The sequence below is a fragment of the Staurois parvus genome, unplaced genomic scaffold (genome assembly GCF_062004578.1).
Source record: "Staurois parvus isolate SC_StPar_1 unplaced genomic scaffold, SC_StPar_1.0 ptg000182l, whole genome shotgun sequence".
Lineage (NCBI taxonomy): Eukaryota > Metazoa > Chordata > Amphibia > Anura > Ranidae > Staurois > Staurois parvus.
Genome location: NW_028317978.1, coordinates 189,309 through 209,155, shown reverse-complemented (window position 1 = coordinate 209,155; position 19,847 = coordinate 189,309). Strand labels below are relative to the sequence as shown.

The 19,847-nt window shown below is 43.8% G+C and overlaps 1 protein-coding gene across 2 annotated transcripts in view; it reads left to right on the top strand.

Annotated features, from left to right (window-relative positions):
- Positions 1 to 11,479: 11,479 nt before the first annotated feature.
- Positions 11,480 to 19,847, top strand: part of SEC31B (SEC31 homolog B, COPII component) — a 186,995-nt gene continuing 178,627 nt past the window's right edge. Inside the window, exon 1 of one of the 2 annotated variants that reach the window (XM_089677220.1) lies at positions 11,480 to 11,626. The gene's annotated coding sequence lies outside the window, so the exon portion shown is untranslated. The remainder of the gene's footprint in view (positions 11,627 to 19,847) is intronic. The other variant, XM_089677218.1, reaches the window with a different exon arrangement.

Genomic DNA, 19,847 nt, shown 5'->3' with positions numbered 1-19,847 from the left:
CATAGTAAAACATGAAAGGATGACAGTAAATCCAGTGAGTGTGCAGGAGATGACTGTACTTGGTTAAGCATAGACTTCATCATTTTATAGGATTTACTCATCCTAAAATCTACTTGCTATTATCAGGAGGTTATTTAAAGTGTATCTTTGGTCAAAATGTGAAAACATATATTTCCACATTGTATTTCAGTTATTTCTACCCTATTCCAATTAATGTGAATGATCTTGAAAGTTGTAAAATTACTTTTTTGAAGATCCCCACACATTTAGGGGTTTATTTACTAAAGCTGGAGAGTCCAAAATCAGACTTCCTTCTGCATAGAAACCAATCAGCTTCCAGGTTTCATTGCCAAAGCTTCATTGAACAAGCTGAGGTTAGAAGCTGATTGGTTTCTATGCAGAAGGGAGTCTGATTTTGGACTCTCCAGCTTTAGTAAATAAACCCCTTACTGTCTTGAATTTTTCACTATGCTCTGTGAGTAGGCCATACTTTGTCAGATTTCAAAGCCTGCCTTCTGAACTACAGAGGTGCCAAGAGGAGTTCCAGGAGGCAGATTCAGTACAGGAATCACAGCTTGTAGAAATCCATGTACCATGGGATATGTGGTATGTAGACATTGAAAGTGAACAGAAGAAGAAAAGCTGCACAGCATTGAGCGATTTGTGAAAAGTGATAGCTAGCAGACAGGCACCATTCATAAAATGAGATTTTAGGATTGCATTGTAAAATACTGTTGTTTGTATCACTATTACAATGCTGATGTTATAAAATGAATGTGTCTGCTGTGCCAAGATATGTTACTAATCCAAATTATGAATGTTAAAGTGCACTCTATATATACTGTTCAAAAAACTTAAAGGAATACTTTAATCAGAGTATATCATCAAGTCAATTAAACTCCTGGAATATTGATCTGGTCAGGTAAGTAGTTTCAGCTGCTTTAGTGTTAATGAAATTAACAACAGGTGCACTAGATAGGCAACAATGAGACAACCCCCAAAACAGGAATGGTTTTACAGGTGGTCACTGACATTTTTTACCTACTCATATTTTCTGACTGTTTTTCACTAGTTTTGCGTTTGGATAGGGTCAGTGTCACTACTGGTAGCATGAGGCGATACCTGGACCCTACAGAGGTCGCACAGGCAGTCCAACTCCTCCAGGATGGCACATCAATACGTGCCATTGCCAGAAGGTTTGCCGTGTCACCCAGCACAATCTCAAGAGCATGGAGGAAATTCTAGGAGACAGGCAGATACTCTAGGAGAGTTGGACAGGACCGTAGAAGGTCCTTAACCCATCGGCAGAACCGGTATCTGTTCCTTTGTGCAAGGAGGAGCAGGATGAGCTCTTCCAGAGCCATACAAAATGACCTCCAGCAGGCCACTAGTGTGAATGTCTCTTACCAATCAGAAACAGACTTCATGAGGGTGGCCTGAGGGCCCGACATCCTTTAGTGGTCCCTGTTCTCACTGCCTGGCACCATAGAGCTCGATTGGCTTGAACATCAGAATTGGCAGGTTTGCCACCGATGCCCTATACTTTTCACAGATGAGAGCAGGTTCACCCTGAGCACATGTGACAGATATGAAAGGGTCTGGGGAAGCCATGGCAAATGTTGCCTGTAACATCGTTCAGCTTGACCGTTTTGGTGGTAGGTCAATTTGGTCTAGGGAGGCATATGCATGGAGGGACACACACACCTCTACAGGCTAGAAAATGGCACCCTGACTGCCATTAGGTATTGGGATGAAATCCTTGGACCCATTGTCAGAACCTACGCTGGTGCAGTGGGTCCTGGGTTCCTCCTAGTGCATGACAATGCCCAGCCTCATGGGGTGAGCCTGCCTCATGCAGGCAGTTCCTGGAGGATGAAGGAATTGATACCATTGAATGCTTGTCTGACCTAAATCCAATAGAACACCTCTGGGATATTATGTTTTGGTCCATCCTTCACTAATAGGTTGCACCTCAGACTGTCTAGGAGCTCAGTGATGCCCTGGTCCATATCTGGGAGGAAATTCCCCAGGACACCATCTGTCGTCTCATTAGGAGCATGCCCCGATGTTGTCAGGCATGTATACAAGCCATACAAACTACTCAGTACCATTTTGAGTTGCTGCAATGACATTTCAGCAAAATGGACTAGCTTGCTGCATAGTTTTTTCACTTTGATTTTCAGGGTTTCTTTGAATTCAGTCCTCTGTAGGTTGATCATTTCCATCAAACGATGGGGCATCCTTACCCTCCTAACACATTATATCAGTATAGATATCCAGCATGATATGTTTCCCCATTGAGATCTGATGTGTTTTCAAGGTGTTCTTTAATTTTTTTTGAGCAGTGTAGAGTACTATGAGACTGAGGTCCCTGACCACTGTGTTGTATAAATATATCAGACTATCTTTATACCCAGGATTCATGTTTTCCTAGTGTTTCTACTTCAGTCCAATTTACATAGAAGATTTTTGGACAAACGACAAAGATGGAATGGTGCTTATGATGCAGCAATGACAAAGAGCCTGATGATTCAAAGCGCTGTTACAGAGATCTGGATTCTGTTGTCCACACCATCCAGTCTGGTTCAGACTTTTTGGGTAGGCTTGAATCTGATTGGTGTTAGAGGGAATGTTGTTCCAGTTTTGGGTAATAATTGATGCATCAGGATTCATGATTACAACATCATAACAAGTCAGAAAAATAGTCTATTTCTAAACATTACATCAATGAATGATTCACTGATCTGCTGTAAACAGTACAGTCATCAATCAAATCACACATGACTAGAATCCTGCCTACATCTAATATTAGCCGATAGTTTATATGTAAAGGTGCATTGTCCACATCTTGCAAACACCAGAACAGGGTCTCTGCATCAGATTTAGACAAGAAACAAAACCCTTATTTTTCAGCTAAGGATTTTTTTCCTTTTTTCAAAAGGAAAGGACTGAGCAGAGCCTGTCATTTGACTGAACAGCACAGCGTCCTGAGGCTATGGCTTTAGTTTGTAAATTATGACCAGCTAGGTATTGGACAAAGTCTCATAAAAATTGCAAGCAGGCAGGCTCTTAATTGCAGAAGAGAATTCCTTTTTCTGCAATAAAATACTAAAAAAAAACCTACCAACCTGCTCAGTGTTCCTTACAATGTACACAGGGAAAGCTTGTCTGTTGCCCCTGTTGCAGCCTTCACCAAATGGTAAATGAATTCGTACAAATAGAAGTACATAGTGGGCATTCACATTGTTTCATGGTAAAAACAAATGTTTTCACAGTTTCCGAGACTGCTGATCAATGCTTTACAAATACTCTAATAGATGTCTATTTATTTAAATGCCCTCTAAACCCCTTTTGAGTGTGCATATGATGGGACCTTTTGTAACCCCAAAGAATGGTGAAACTGCCAAAATCAACCACTCCTCTCTTCACTGCATCATGTCTGCTTTAAAACTACAAACCTTTTAGCAAGGAATAATCGCGGCCTCGGCTGTCAATCACCGGGTCCCTGCCGGCACTCGGTGATTGACAACCAAAGCTGCGCATAGCAGCGCACGCCCCCCACCCGGAAATGCAAAATTACGCATATATACGTGATTTTGCACACCCCTGCTGCCCTGTAGCAATATATCTGCTACAGGGCGACGGGAAAGTGGTTAACCTCCTTGGCGGTATGCCCAAGTGTAGCTCGGGGTAAAATTTCAGTACCAAGAGCGGTAACCCCGAGCTACACTCGGGCTTATTATGCGGCGTTGCTCAGGGAGTCCCTGCAGCACTTACCTTGTCCTTCACTCCCGCAATGTGTCCCCTGCAGCGTCCCTGGCCATCTCTGGCCGATGCCAGCATCCGGCTTCCATGTTCCAGTCCCTGTGACGTCGGGACGTACGGGCGCCGGAACTGGCGGCAAATTTGAAATTTTTTAAAAAATTTATTTTTTTTAATTATTATATAGTAAAACATTGCTGTTTCAATGCATTTCACATATATTTTGTCCCTACTGCTTTGTCCTGTGCCCTGCCTGCATTTTGACTGTTCTTTCTGCCTGGAAACTGAGAAACGTCCATGGCGTCCAAAAAGCGTCCCTTTATGTCAAAAGCGGTTGTAGACCAGCTAGAGAACAGCGATAGTAAATCAGAACCACTTGCAGAATTGAGTGACAATGATTTGTGGGGAAATTCGTCATCAAACAACGATTTTGCGACTTTGCTCAGCGATGTGCGAATTTGCCTCTGTATTTCAAATTTCAGTGTTTTTGGTTTGATTATATTATTGAATTAAATATATTATTATATTAATATTTTTTATGATTATTTATTAAATTATAATTTATGATTTCGTGTTTCAAGTTTTATCATATTCAGAATGTTTACTAGACTCTTGTTCGGACAGATTTCAGTGAGTTATTCCTAAAAATTACAGCCTACAATAAAAAACTACATATTTCCATGCAAAAAAATGGTACTGCTTTCAGCACAAAAAATTGGAAATCATACCGCCAGGGAGGTTAAACTACATGAGTAAGGTCTCTCTCAGGCAAAGATCAGAGTTTCAAGACATGCTGTTAAAGCTCTTTTGAAGAAGCAGGCAACATTGAGGATTGTAAATGCAGTGATCATCCAAGGAAACTTAATGCAGATATGACGTATCATGCTTGCTTCCCTTTGAGATCAGAAGATATCCAGCAGTGCCATCAGCACAGAACTGGCAGAAACAAGTGGGACCCAGGTACACCCATCTAGTGTCTGGAGTAGTCTGGCCAGTAGTGGTGTTCAGGGAAGTATTGCAGCCAAAAAACCATACCTCTGCTGTGGAAACAGGGTTTCAGGTTTGAAAAAAGATCAGTTCCCCTTTCGAAACACATAACCACACTCCCCATGTTGCGGCCCTCCCAGGTGGGACAACCAGTCATGTTTTGTGCAGTCCATAAGCTCCAGGATTTCCAGTTTCCTGCACAGCTCCTGACAGCGGCATCTGCTTTCTGGCTTCTGAAGACACATCAAAGCTCACCGGCTCAATGCACTGGGTGGATGGCATGCTGTTATCCTTATGCACCTTGTTAGTTGTCACTTGTTATTTTTAATAAAATCTTTTCCTATATACTGCACTTAGTTGGCGCCCTCTGCAGCTTCCTTGCTATACGCTCTTACATATTACTAGCAAACTTTTGCATTAAATCAGGGAATATTGGTTTGCACATATTGGAATACAAGTTCAAGTTGGTAAACTGCATCAAAGTGATCCCTCTCTGTCCAGTCCCTACTCTACTGTGCAAAATGCCAAATACTTAACTATAGAATATTTTAACGGACATATAGGGGGTTATTTACTAAAACTAGAGTGCAAAATCTGGTGCAGCTCTGCAGAGAAACCAATCAGCTTCCAGGTTTCATTATCAAAGCTTAACTGAAAAAGCTAAAGTTAGAAGCTGATTGGCTACCATACACAGCTGCACCAGTTTTAGTAAATGTCCCCCATAGTGCTAATATGGGGCACTATCCAATTTCTGCCCCATTTCCTTTAGATTTACCTTCAACTATGTAGTGCAAGGGCCTGCCTAATTGGATACAATTGAAAGTGTTGTTTGGGTTTGACCTCATATTATATTGTTTTTGGTAAATCTAAAGCAAAAATCTCAAGAAAATTGTATAATGTATGGCCAGCCATAGGTTTTATTTCTTTTCTGGTTCTAAACTGAACCAGTCGCAGGGAAAATAAATAATGTAGTGTATGTATAGCCAAATTTTTTTTCTTTAAGATTTGGATAGACTGGGAAGGGGTTAGGACCCTGTGTCAAGTTTAAATCACCATCTCTCCATATTGGCGAGATTCACCCCTCTACTGGTGCTGGTGACTGTTGTCACAAGATAGAATGTCTGGGTAAAAGCTTTTTTCTATTCAACACTATGGGCATAACATACAGTACCTGTAATGAAGTGTGTCCCATGTTTGGTTTGCTGCTACACAGAGTGGATATCTGCACCCCACTGCTGCTGGGTCCTCTCTACAGTGCTGGTCTTGGTGCTGTGGGGGTTAACATCAGCCCATACAAAAGTAAAAGATTTGCATGGCTCGCTCACCTCTCCCACCCAACTCCTCCATTCATAGAACCTGTACTATTCTGTCCCAGAACACGGTTTCTGTGAATGGAGGACTGGAAGAAGAATGACAGGCTCTGTCTCCTCCAGTCAGAGAATACTGTTCTTTGTATTGATGAATAGAGGAGGAAGGGGAAGCAACAGCAGCTGGTGTTAATCCTAGAAGGGCTGGAAGATCATTGCTGTGCAGAGAAGATTTCTACACTGCAGCAACCAGAAGATCACAGGGCACTCTTCGTTACAGGTAAGTTTTGTCCCTGTTGCCACATACCAAAATTTTTTTTTTTTAATTATATTTTTCCAAAATTTTAGAGTTGTCCCCAGAGCAATAGGCGAGGGGAACTCTAATATTGGCTATACACAGTGCTATAAAATGTGCGATCACCTAAATCGATGTTCCATACACGTGTATCCCGAGTTTCAATTGCTTCCACACACACCAATCGATTGTATAAAGTTGATGGGACAGAAGCATGTGTCTTTCGCCCTCCCAGGTGATCGGAAGGGGGAAATAACGGGAGTCACCTACTTCCTGGGAGTTTGTATTGTATTTTACTAAAAGAGCTGTAGTCTAGTAACTCTGTACCATCAATGCTTTTCCACTACAATCAATTAACATGGGTTGTTCAAAACCATCAGCCTGGGTTCACATAAATGCGGTGCGGTATATCGCAGGTGATTCGCACAGGGACAACACCACATTCCTGTGCAAATCACATGTGATTTGTGTGTGGTGCGATTGGAGCCATACATTTTGTATGGCTCTAATCGCACCGCACCAGCACCAAAAAATGTGCAGGACCCTTTTTTTGGTCCGCACTAGAATCGGATCGCATGGCTATTCACACCTATGCGATCTGATTCTGCACATCACACCTCAATATGTGGACTGCTTTTGGGGTGTTGTTAACATACATACCCGCAGTGGTTCGCATGAACGGGGTGTGATTGTGATGCGGTGCGGAATTCGCACAGAAAACACTGAAATCCACAGTGTGAACCATGGCTCAATATTTATCGCTCGGCCATGACATTTTTATCTTGCTTGATCAATATCCAATTACAGCATTTTGTAGACACAGATAGCCTTTTCCCACCAGGCATGGCCTCCAGAAGGGGCACATGCACAGTCACCCCACCTGAAGTCAAAGTGCGGAGGTCACAACACTTATCTGTGAGCCCCCAATCAAAAAAGTCCATTTATTACTCTGAATTAAACCCCAGCAGCAGGGGTGCTACTTCATATACTCAGAGCCTAGCAGAGGCTGAACTTGGCAGGGAAAGCCAGACTTGGTGGGCTGGAGCAAGAAAAATAGAAGAATGCAAGGCACCTTTATGGGCTAGCAAGGGGTTCTATAGGGTCAGCGGAGCTGATCTGTGCCATGAAGAGGGTGATACAATGTCTCATCACCAACAGTCAAATGCTCTCTGAAGACAGATTCAAATGTGGATTGCTCTTCAGAGATCAACACTAGTGTGACGGAGCCCTACGGATGTCAGGATATGAAGAAAAAAAATACGGACCTATTTCTGTATTGCAGCTGGGTTCCTACAGCAGGGTGACTGTTCCCTGTAGCATCCTCTCTAAACTTAGGTTCACACCTAAGAGTTTTCTGCAGTGTTTTGATGAAACGCAGCATAGTCTATTTAACATGATTTCCTATGGGACATGTACACATCCAGGGGCGGACTGACCATTTGGAAACTCGGGCACTGCCCGAGGGCCCGGGGTCAGTAGGGGGCCCCATGAGATGCCCCTGGTACCTTTTTCATAGGCTTTTTTGAGTTTGGGTAAGGACACAGGGGCCCCATGATCCCCTATTGCCCGGGGGCCCCATAAGATGTCAGTCCGTCCCTGTTCACATCTGTGTGTTTTCACCCAGTGAGTTTTTTGGAAAGGGTCAGGGACTATTTTGAATGCAAAAAGTTGCATTATTGGTTCTATAAACTTCAATAGAAATGCTGCAGAAAGGCATGTATTGAGTCTTTGCTGCATTTGTGCTGCTTTTTTGATGTGTTTTGCATTCTAAACCTGCCTAGTAACAAGAAAAAAAAACATAAAAAAAGCAGCACAAAACAGAAACAGCTCAACGTAACCTGCATAGGTGTAAACCTCGCCTTATGGTGGTCATACAAACTTTGATTTTACTATCCAATTGATGTGAAGCTGAAACAAAATGATTGACTCCACAATCAAACAGCCAGAACATCCCTCATGATGGATTTAGTCTTGATCAGATTCAAACAGAATCAATCAGCCAGGTCAGAATATTATTGATCGGTTTGCATCCATCTACAGCACTGAGATACTCTGTTCCTAAATATGATCGCAGTTCAGTTGATCAGATTATGAGACGACATCGGGAAACAGATGCAATAGATCACATTAACTATTAATGGAAATCCACTTTCCTGCATGTGACATATTGATCACATGGGTCATTGACTATAAATACATTATTCCTAACAGGAGAGATCAATCAGAAAAGAGTTCCAAATTCCTCAACATCCAAAATCTGATGTATTTCAATGGTGATCGTTCAAATGTAGATCGATGTTTAACGCTCCAAAAGCTATATGAGCTACTTTTGAAGTAATACAGAATGTTATTGGACCCTCAGGCTTGGATGGGAATGCCTGACATATGTGTGGTTTTTAGTTTGTAGGAACTGGTCTCCTCCCCCCACTGCTTTCCATTGGTTGAAGCAAAACCACCCAAGGCTTGAATACACATGTGACATGCGTGCGTGCCTGGAGAAAAACACTAAACGGCCTGAAAACTCCTGGAAGCCAATCTGCTCCGCTGTGAATGCAGCCAGGTACAGTATAGGGGTGGCGGAATGAAGAGAAATACTTTCCTTATTCCTCTCTCCAGAGGTGCCACCACTCCCTCGCAATCTCCTCTGTGGGGCGCTCCTGGCTGCGGTCGCACGCTCGTCTCCTCCATGTACAATATGGGACTAATAGCCCTGCTTTGTATCTGATGATTCTGAGGGGCCGTCCACAGCCTGGGCCCCGGGGGAAAGGGCAAGCAAGGGTCCTTTCACAAGGACGGACCATTTTTTTCATCAGTTCAGTCATGTTTTTTTAAAAAAAAAACGGATCAGTTTACATCCGTTTTTTCATCAGTTTACATCCGTTTTTTTTTCATCAGTTTACATCCGTTTTTCATCAGTTTACATCTGTTTTTTTCATCCGATTTACATCTACTTTTTCATAATTTTTCATCCATTTGCATCCTTTTTTTCATCCATTTACTTTCTTTTTTTCATCAATTTACATCTGTTTTTCATCCAGTTACATCCATTTACATCTGTTTTTCATCTGTTTACATATGTTTTTTCATCAGTTTACACCCATTTACATCTGTTTTTCATCTGTTTACATCCATTTTTCTGTTTTTATCAGTTTATATCCGTTTTTTTTTCATCAGTTTATATCCATTTTTTCATCAGTTTCAATCTGTTTTTCATGTGTATACATCTGTTTTTCACGTGTTTACATCCGTTTTTTCATCAGTTTACATCCGTTTATATCTGGTTTTCATCTTTTCATCAGTTTACATCTGTTTTTCATCAGTTTACATCTGTTTGTTATCCAGTTTCATCTGGTTTATATCCGTTGTTTTCATCAGTTTATATCTGTTTTTTTCATCCGTTTACAACTGTTTATCCAGTTTCATCTGGTTTACATCTGGTTTTTTTCCATCAATTTATATCCATTTTTTCATCAGTTTATATCCGTTTTTTTCATCACTTTACATCCGTTTACATCTGTTTGTTATCTAGTTTCATCTGGTTTACATCCGTTTTTTTCCATCAGTTTATATCCATTTTTTCATCAGTTTATATCCGTTTTTTTCATCGCTTTACATCCGTTTACATCTGTTTGTTATCCCTTTTTTTTGTCCTTTTTTTTACGGAAGAAAAATAAGGTTTTTTTCCATTAAAAAAACAGATGTTAACAATTACAGACATTAATGGATGTAAACGGATGACTGTCCGTTTACATCCGCTAGTCCATAGAAGTACATGGGTGTCCGTTTTTCATCCATAAACGGACAGATGAAAAATGGACATATGGAACGCCCGTGTGAAAGAGACCTAATACCTCCCGATCCTCCACCCCCTAGACCATAATGAGCATTTAACCCTTGCAGGGCAGGGCAAGAAGCACAGCTAAGGTAGATTTTTTTCTAATCCTGGAGTTGGGCTTTAATTAGAACAGTAAAGTATAACTATAGGAAGAACCAGGGGCGGACTGACAACTCATGGGGCTTCTGGCCAATAGGGGATCATGGGGCCCCTGTGTCCTTGCCTAAACTCAAAAAAGCCTATGAAAAAGGTACCAGGGGCATCTCATGGGGCCCCCTACTGACCCCGGGCCCTCAGGCGGTGCCCGAGTTTCCAAATGGTCAGTCCGTCCCTGGGCAGAACGTTTTCCCATTTTGGATAGAGCAAGGAGGGTTATAACCCCTGTCCGTTTATTTTTTTTGCCATTTGTGTCCCATTGGGGAGATTTCCCCTCACTTCCTGTCCCAAAGCCAAACAGAAAGTGAGAGGAAATCCCTGCAAATTATGGGATTTCCTTGAGAACCCCCAGGTCACCAGAACTTGTGTCCCCATTGGAAGATTTCCTCTCTATTACTTTTCTGGGGACAACCCAAAATGTGGGATTTTCTTTTACTTTTTAAACAGGACAAACAGAGAGGGTGAATCTGCGTAATGGGGGCACAGACAGCAATAACAACTGACAGGTATTCTAATCCATCTCCACTCCATCCAAAACTAAAGACAAAGTTTGCCTTTAGTTCTACTTAATAGTAGAACTAAAGGTAAAACACATTTTTTTTATGCTTTGGATATCCCGACGAGGGACTAGACCTCTTGTCAGGGAGATTCTTCCTTTTTATTTGTCTTGTTTATCATTATCATTGAAAGTGATGGAAAATCCCCAAGTTTGGGTTGTCCCAAGAACAGGAATAGAGGAGAAATCTTCCAATGGGGACACTAGTTCTGGGGACACAGTGGGATGCCCTCCCTTTGGAGGGATTGATAGTCACTTCCTGTTTTAGTTATGGAACGGGAAGTGAAGGAAAATCTCTGCAATGAGACACAAAAAAAAAAAACAAAACTGACAGTGGTTATAACCCTCCCTTACTCCATCCAAAATGGGAAAACGTTCTGCCTAGAGTTCAATTTAATTGTAGGCAAATAAAACATAGACTGTAAGGAAGACACCCCGAATACAAAAGCTATCGAGTGACATCACAGGGACGCGGTGCCGGTACACCGGTCATGTAGTGACCCCCAGAGATAAGGGAGACATAGACGGCTCCCAGGTGTCGGCACTTCGGCGTCCAGCAGATGGCAGCACCGGCCGCTCCGCCTCCTCCTCCATTGGCCTTGACCCGCCAGCCCCGGCACACGGCACAGGCTGGGCTGCGACTGGGAAGCTCGAACGCCTTCTCCTCGGTACGTCCCGCTCCGGCCGCCGTATACACAGCAACCCGGACTACGCGATCATCGAGCCTGGTAAATGGGAGCGGCGGGGCTGAGCCGGGGCTCGGGGAATGGTGGGAGTGACGGGAGGGAGCGAGCTTCACCTGGCTGCTCAGGAGTTCTCCCACCGACCCGTGACGTAGTTGTGGCCTGTCAGTGTCATGGGGGAGAGGAGTGATAGGGACGGAGTGACCGGGGCTCAGGGACAGGCGCTGGGGGAGAGGGCGCTGACATTGTTCTCCTTACATGGGAGCCTGCGAGCGTTCCCTGCTACACTCTACTAATAGGCTGAGCCTGGGGACGTGTGGGGGCTGCAGTACTTCTCATACACGCTACTACTCCGCTACTACTACTACTGTGTATAGGTACTCCACTACTACTGTGTATAGGTACTCCACTACTACTCCCTGCTGTGTGCAGGAACTCCGCGCTGCCCTACTACTCCGCTACTACTCCCTGCTGTGTGCAGGAACTCCGCGCTGCCCTACTACTCCGCTACTACTACTGTGTATAGGTACTCCGCTACTACTGTGTATAGGTACTCCGCTACTACTGTGTATAGGTACTCCGCTACTACTGTGTATAGGTACTCCGCTACTACTCCCTGCTGTGTGCAGGAACTCCGCGCTGCCCTACTACTCCGCTACTACTCCCTGCTGTGTGCAGGAACTCCGCGCTGCCCTACTACTCCGCTACTACTACTGTGTATAGGTACTCCGCTACTACTGTGTATAGGTACTCCGCTACTACTGTGTATAGGTACTCCGCTACTACTCCCTGCTGTGTGCAGGAACTCCGCGCTGCCCTACTACTCCGCTACTACTGCCTGCTGTGTATAGGTACTCCACTACTACTATTACTGCTGTGTGCAGGAACTCCACGCTGCTCTACTTTTCCTACACGCTACTTCTCCGCTACTACTGCTGTGCATAGGTAGTCCGCTACTACTGCCTGCTGTGTGCAGGAACTCCGCACTGCCCTACTTCTACACGCTACTACTCCACTACTACTGCTGCGCATAGGTAGTCCGCTGCTACTACTGCTGTGTATAGGTACTCCACTACTACTGCCTGCTGTGTGCATGAACTCCGCTCTGCTCTACTTCTCCTACACGCTACTACTCCTCTACTACTGCTGTGCATAGGTAGTCCGCTACTACTACTGCTGTGTATAGGTACTCCGCTACTACTCCCTGCTGTGTGCAGGAACTCCGCGCTGCCCTACTACTCCGCTACTACTGCCTGCTGTGTATAGGTACTCCACTACTACTATTACTGCTGTGTGCAGGAACTCCGCGCTGCTCTACTTCTCCTACACGCTACTACTGCTGTGCATAGGTAGTCTGCTGCTACTACTACTGCTGTGTATAGGTACTCAACTACTACTGCCTGCTATGTGCAGGAACTCTGCGCTGCTCTACTACTCCGCTACTACTGCTGTGCATAGGTACTCCACTACTGCTGCCTGCTGTGTATAGGTACTCCACTACTACTATTACTGCTGTGTGCAGGAACTCCGCGCTGCTCTACTTCTCCTACACGCTACTTCTCCGCTACTACTGCTGTGCATAGGTAGTCAGCTACTACTGCCTGCTGTGTGCAGGAACTGCACGCTGCCCTACTTCTCCTACACGCCAATACTCCGCTACTATTGCTGTGTGCAGGAACTCCGCGCTGCCCTACTTCTACACGCTACTATTTCACTACTACTGCTGTGCATAGGTAGTCCGCTACTACTACTGCTGTGTATAGGTACTCCACTACTACTGCCTGCTGTGTGCAGGAACTCCGCGCTGCTCTACTTCTCCTACACGCTACTACTTTTCTACTACTGCTGTGTGCAGGAACTCCACGCTGCCCTGCTTCTACTTGCTACTACTCCGCTACTACTGCTGTGTGCAGGAACTCCGAGCTGCCCTACTTCTACACGCTACTACTCCGCTACTACTGCTGTGCATAGGTAGTCCGCTACTACTGCCTGCTGTGTGCAGGAACTCCGTCCTGCCCTACTTCTCCTACACGCTACTACTCCGCTACTGCTGTGTGCAGGAACTCTGCGCTGCCCTACTTCTCCTATACGCTACTACTCTGCTACTATTACTGCTGTGTGCAGGAACTCTGCGCTGCCCTACTTCTCCTACACGCTACTACTCCGCTACTATTACTGCTGTGTGCAGGAATTCCGCGCTGACCTACTTCTCCTACACACTACTACTCCGCTACTACTACTGCTGTGTGCAGGAACTCCACGCTGACCTACTACTCCGCTACTACTACTGCTGTGTGCAGGAACTCCACGCTGACCTACTACTCCGCTACTACTACTGCTGTGTGCAGGAACTCTGCGCTGACCTACTTCTCCTACACGCTACTACTACTGCTGTGTATAGGTACTCTGCTACTACTACTACTGCTGCCTGCTATGTATAGGTACTCTGTTACTATTACTGCATGCTGTGTACAGGTACTCTACTACTATTCCTGCCTGCTGTGTGCAGGAACTCCGCACTGCCCTACTTCTAATACACACTACTACTGCCTGCTGTGTATAGGTGCTCCACTCCACTACTTCTCCCCAGTGTTTATTACCAGGACTTGAGACAGGACACCAGAGGGGTGACAACCGGTTTCCTGTTGTTTATTATTTATTTCAGGTACTTATATAGCGCCATCCTTTTATGCAGAGCTTTACATATATTGTACATTCACATCAGTCCCTATCCCTCGAGGCGTACAATCTAAGGTCCCTAACTTGCATTCATATACTAGGGCCAATTTAGGCAGGATCCAATTAACCTACATGCATGTCTTTGGAGTATAGGAGGAAACCGGAGTACTCGGAGGAAACCCACGCAGGCACAGGGAGAACATATAAACTCCAGGCAGGTGGTGCCATGGTTGGGATTTGAACCAACAACCCTAGTACTGCCAGACGGAAGTGTTAACCATTTAGCCACTGTGCATATGGCAGGTCATCCTAAACTACTTGGCATAACCTGCCACAACAAAGTGGGTATAAACAGGACAAACATTGAATGCAAAATGTTTTCATACACTGACACTATAGCAGAAAGTATTGGGCTTTGAAATGGCTCACTCTTTTGTTGATCACATCCAGTCTATAGTGCTGGATAAACATATTTGTGGAACTCCAGCTGGCTGTCATCAGTGGACTTTGGCGTAAGTTGCCCACAAAGTCCCCATCCCTCTGGTGGAATGAGCTGAAACCTTGTTCGGCGGCAATAAGCCCTTTACTAGATACGTTGATTGAACCATCTTCTGAATCTTTGCAGACACATCCCTTGGTGATATCACCATTCGTCTCTTAGAATCAGCTGTCCGCACAAACTGACTGTCCACCTTCTTGAATGGCTCCTGTCTTGCCAGATAGGCTGAGATCAGCTTTACTATGTCCAACTGAAGTACCCCCTGCTAAGTGAGTCTCACAGGGTGTAGGTAGAGTTGGTAAAATGGACTCCCATTTGTCACTTTGGGACAAAATTCTAGTGATAGGTGAAGTACAACCTTATCTGGCACAAGGATGCAAATAGGCCTTCTGCAGGCAGAAGCACACAGTTCTGATACTCTTGTGATGGCCATGAAGACCACCTTCAAAGTCAGAGACCAGATGGTGGTATTTGTATCTAGAGGCTCATAAGAAGGCTGCATCAAAACACATAAAACTATAGGGCAAATCCTATGATGGGACTAATGCTCTCTTTGGATTGTGCAGATTGAAAGTTGCTTTCCTGACACCGTTCACCAGTGGCTTTTTTGCTTGCTATTGTCTGTTGAGAAACAAAGCTGAACTCTGTGATTTCTATGCCATTCCCATATCTAACACAGACTGGAGAACAGTATATCAGGAAGCTATCGAGACAAAGGATAAGAGCCTCCTGCTAGTTGCGATGGACAAGAAGTTGTGCCAAATCTGGAAGAAAATGTAATTTGTGGAAGACACCAGGCTTACGTTTGAGTAGAAGTAGTGCTTTAAGAGATCTGAGATTGTCTGTCTGTTTAGTTTTCCCTTTCAAGAGCCATGCCACCAACCATAGCCTCATGGACAGCCTTTCTCAACCTTTTGAACACAGAGGAACCCTTGAAATAACTTTCTGGTCTCAGGGACCCCCTGCTAAAAATGATTATACAGTGGGTAAAATAAGTATTCAACACGTTACCATTTTTCTCAGAAAATATATTTCTAAAGGTGCTATTGACATGAAATTTTCACCACATGTCGGTAACAACCCATGCAATCCATACATACAAAGAAACCAAAACAAGTTCAGACATTAGGTTATGTGTAATAAAATGGAATGACACCGGGATAAAGTATTCAACACATGAAGAAAGGGAGGTACAAAAAGGCATGGAAAGCCAAGACACCAGCTGAAATTTCAGTAATTAAAAAGCAATCCTGCCCCTTGTCAGTGAAAATTATCAGCTGGTTCAGTCTCAAATAATGGCCTATAAAAAGGTGCCTCATTGCCAAGGTGTCACACAAGAAACATGATGATGGGTAAAAGCAAAGGGCTTTCTCAAGACCTTCACAACCTTATTGTTGCAAAACATACTTGCAAACAAACATGAACCGAGAGTGGACATTTCAGCAAGACAATGATCCCAAACACAAAGCCAAGGAAACTCTCAATTGGATTCAGACAAAGAAAATAAAGCTGCTAGAATGGCCCAGCCAATCACCTGACTTGAATCCATTAGAAAATCTATAGGAAATAACTAAAGATCAGAGTTCCTAGAAGAGGCCCATGGAACCTTCGAGATGTGTGGAAGAATGGGCCAAAATCACACCTGAGCAATGCATGTGACTAGTTTCTCCTTTCAGAAGGCATCTTGAAGCTGTCATTACAACAAATGATTTTGTACGAAGTATTAAATTAATTTCAGTTAGTGTGTGCAATAGTTTTTCCCTGTGTCATTCCATTTTATTACACATAACGTAATTTCTGAACTTATTTGTTTTGGTTTCTTTATATGTATGGACTGCATGGGTTGTTACTGATGTGAAAAATGGTCACGTGTTCAATACTCATTCTACCCACTGTATCTACAATTCACGATACATTAGTGTAATGGTCAGTGGGAAGAGCTCTCCTTACACTTGTGGTTATTGCCAAGAATTACCCCCTTACAGATAGCTAAAAAGACCAATGATGTCACTGGTAAGTCATCTGAGAGGCAGACATTGCTCAAGGAACCCCTGGCAACCTTTTGGAGGAACCCTGGTTGAGAAACCTTGCTCATGAAGATGGTGGGTTGAAAGTCTTCCTGCACCAGAAGGTCCTGTTTTGTTCCACAAGAAGTGCAGCGGTACCACTGCCTTCTGTAGAATAAGAGACAGCCAAGGTCTTCTTGGCCATTAGGGCACAATGACTATTGCCTGGACTGCTTTAATGCGTATCTTTATCAGACTGTAACAAGAAAGGAGTTAGAGGAATTATTTAAATCAGTCTCATAGTATAGTGACTGTACCCTGAGCCATAGCTTGAGGACACGTGATATGAAATGAGGAACTTGTGCGTTCATTGGAGTTGCCATCCAATCATTTAATGGAATACCCCTTATTCTTGTTGACCCCCCTATTCAAGAATGCCTGAAAATGCTCGATTCAAATGATCTGCTTGTATGTTATGGCCCTAGCAGGTAGGCTGAGGTCAGTGCCATCAGAAGCATCTCTGCCCACTGGAAAATCTCAATGCTATTGATGCCCCCTGTGTTGCAACATATATATCACAGGTGGCTTGTCCATTAGAATTGACCTGGTGACTTTGCAGCAAATGGGTAAATGTCTACAAAGCAAGGGAAGCTGCACTCAGTTCTAGTGGAATGTTGAGTTAACAGACTCTTCCACTGGTCGTGGGCTCATCTCCATAAGCAATGAACTCCCTAGTCCTGGAGATTGGCATTTGTAGTAAGAATCATCTATTCTCTCAGACTAAGGGATAATGCTTTAGGAGAGTTTGCCTGGAATTGTCCACCACCAGAGAGCTTGACGAATGACCAGAGGCACCAAAAGCATTTGATACTGTGAGGACCGATCCAACTATCGCAGAAAACTTGAAAATGCCTCGTGTCAACATCTGCAGTAAGGAAATACAGCCCTTCAAAGGTAATGTTGGACTCAGAATCACTTGCTGAGCTCATCGTATAGTCTTGTAGATCTTTCTTTTTGCCAGGAAGGCTCTCTTCAGCACCATATTGAATTCTCTGAATGGGCTCTTCCTGAAGTTCACTATCCAGCTGAACACTGCCACATCTTGTAGCATCTGAAAAAGGTGGGGCTCCACAAGTCCAGCACACTTCTCTAGAATGGCTTCTTTCAAGAACCTTCCCTAGGGGAAGAACAGGGGAAAATATATTGTGGACTATTGTGACTGTGGTGAGACCAACTGCTGCCGTGATAGTGAGAGCGAAGAGAGCACTAGCAACTTGATCTGAGTGACAAGGAATCTCAACAATAACTTGATTTCTCAGGGAGTTTCTTCTTTGGCCTTTTGTCCCTGAAAGAACAAGGGACCACCATTAAGAAGACTTCTACCATCTGATAATATATAGCAGTGAAATCTGCTCCTTTCCGCAAAGTGACCACCAAAATAGTTCACTACCACCCCTTGTGATTTCAGTGCCAATATCAAGACTGGGTAAGCCCAAAAAACAAGAAAGGATGCAGATAAGGAGAACCCTGGATAAAGACTGTAACTTGCATTAGATATTTAAACCACACAAGGCATATATATTAGCCAAACTGTCAGAACTAGAGCAGACTGAACATAATGAATTAAAGGATACGTTCACCTGTTGAACAAAAATAATAAATGCACATTTTTTCAGGTAAAAAAAGAAAAAGCATTTATTACTTTTGTCCAAAGAAGCCTGGAAAGTATTGCACCAGCGATCAGTTGCTGTGGCAGTTAATTGGAAACTACAAGCCCACAGCCTCTAAGGCTGTTGGGACTTGCAGTTCGTTCATTCATTCACGGAAGTCCATGAATAAATGATGCGGCCATGTGGACGGAGCCCGCACGGCTGCGCTGTTTCAAATTTGACAGTATGGGAAAACGTCTCCCCGTACCATCTGTCGGGGAGGGTGAACTTATCCTTTAAAGAAGGTAAAGAATCCTGGCAAACCTGAGAAATGTACCCCAAAAAAAGCAGAACAAGGATTCAGGAGGCTGGATGCCCACACAGCTGTATTGAGGGAAAAAATAAAAAAAAAACCCTTTTGCCCCCAGCAGAAGCACAGCAGGGTCAGTCCCTTCCCCAGGTTGCCCAGTGACTATGCACACAATCATGCCAGGCAGGGGGTGAGCTGCTGACCTAGCCAGATCTGTTATAGAGAGAACTGGAGCTAAGATGCATGTGTAGCCAGCTACAATATTTGGACAGGAGGATTGGAGGAACAACTGACACCCATCTCATTTGGTGGGTTTATTGGCAGAGGGTCTTTCAGCTTCTACTTTGCACATTCTGAAGGTGTCCAGGAGCGAAGAAATGCTGAAGGGGAGACTCAATCTTTTATAGATCTGAAAGGTGGTCAGAGGGGTGGAGCTTGACCAATTATATGCTGACATGAGGTGAACCAAAATACTCTGTTACTACCTTGTAACCAATGTCTCTACAGATACTCTTCTACCTTGTACCCAGTGTCCCTACAGGTACCCGCTAATGCATTTTATATAACTTCCCACAGGTACTACGCTGTCACCTTTTTATGTAATGTCCCTACAGACAAGGAAGGGTGAAAGGTGCTTGTCCTGAAACAGTTGTCACCCATTGGTGTAGCAGCATACATCTACATTTTGTCAATTTGGATCTCTTTGTACCATTTTTGCATTCTTTTTTTGAATACAAGATGTTAAAAGTTTCTAGAGGTGTCAAAATACTAACTGACCAATGAGTAATGCTTTCTGACATCTGTTATTTGTTCTGCCACTCCCATTTTTTTTAAATTAATGACATTTGAATGATTTGGGCAAATCTTTGTAGCTACATCTTGCCAGCAGTCCCACCAGTTTTTGGAAATGTCAGGATTCGCACAGATTTTTAGAGATTCAGCTGCTGTTGAATTGAGATTATGTTTATCTGTTGTAGGTCCCGCCAGTCTTTAGGTCCCGCCAGTCTTTAGTTCACCAACATATGTAGGAGCTACTATAATCATATCTAGGTCTGGATATTCATCACTGGTGCCTGTGGGCTGACAACCTTAAAGGGTAACTCCACTTTCAAGTGGGAAAAAT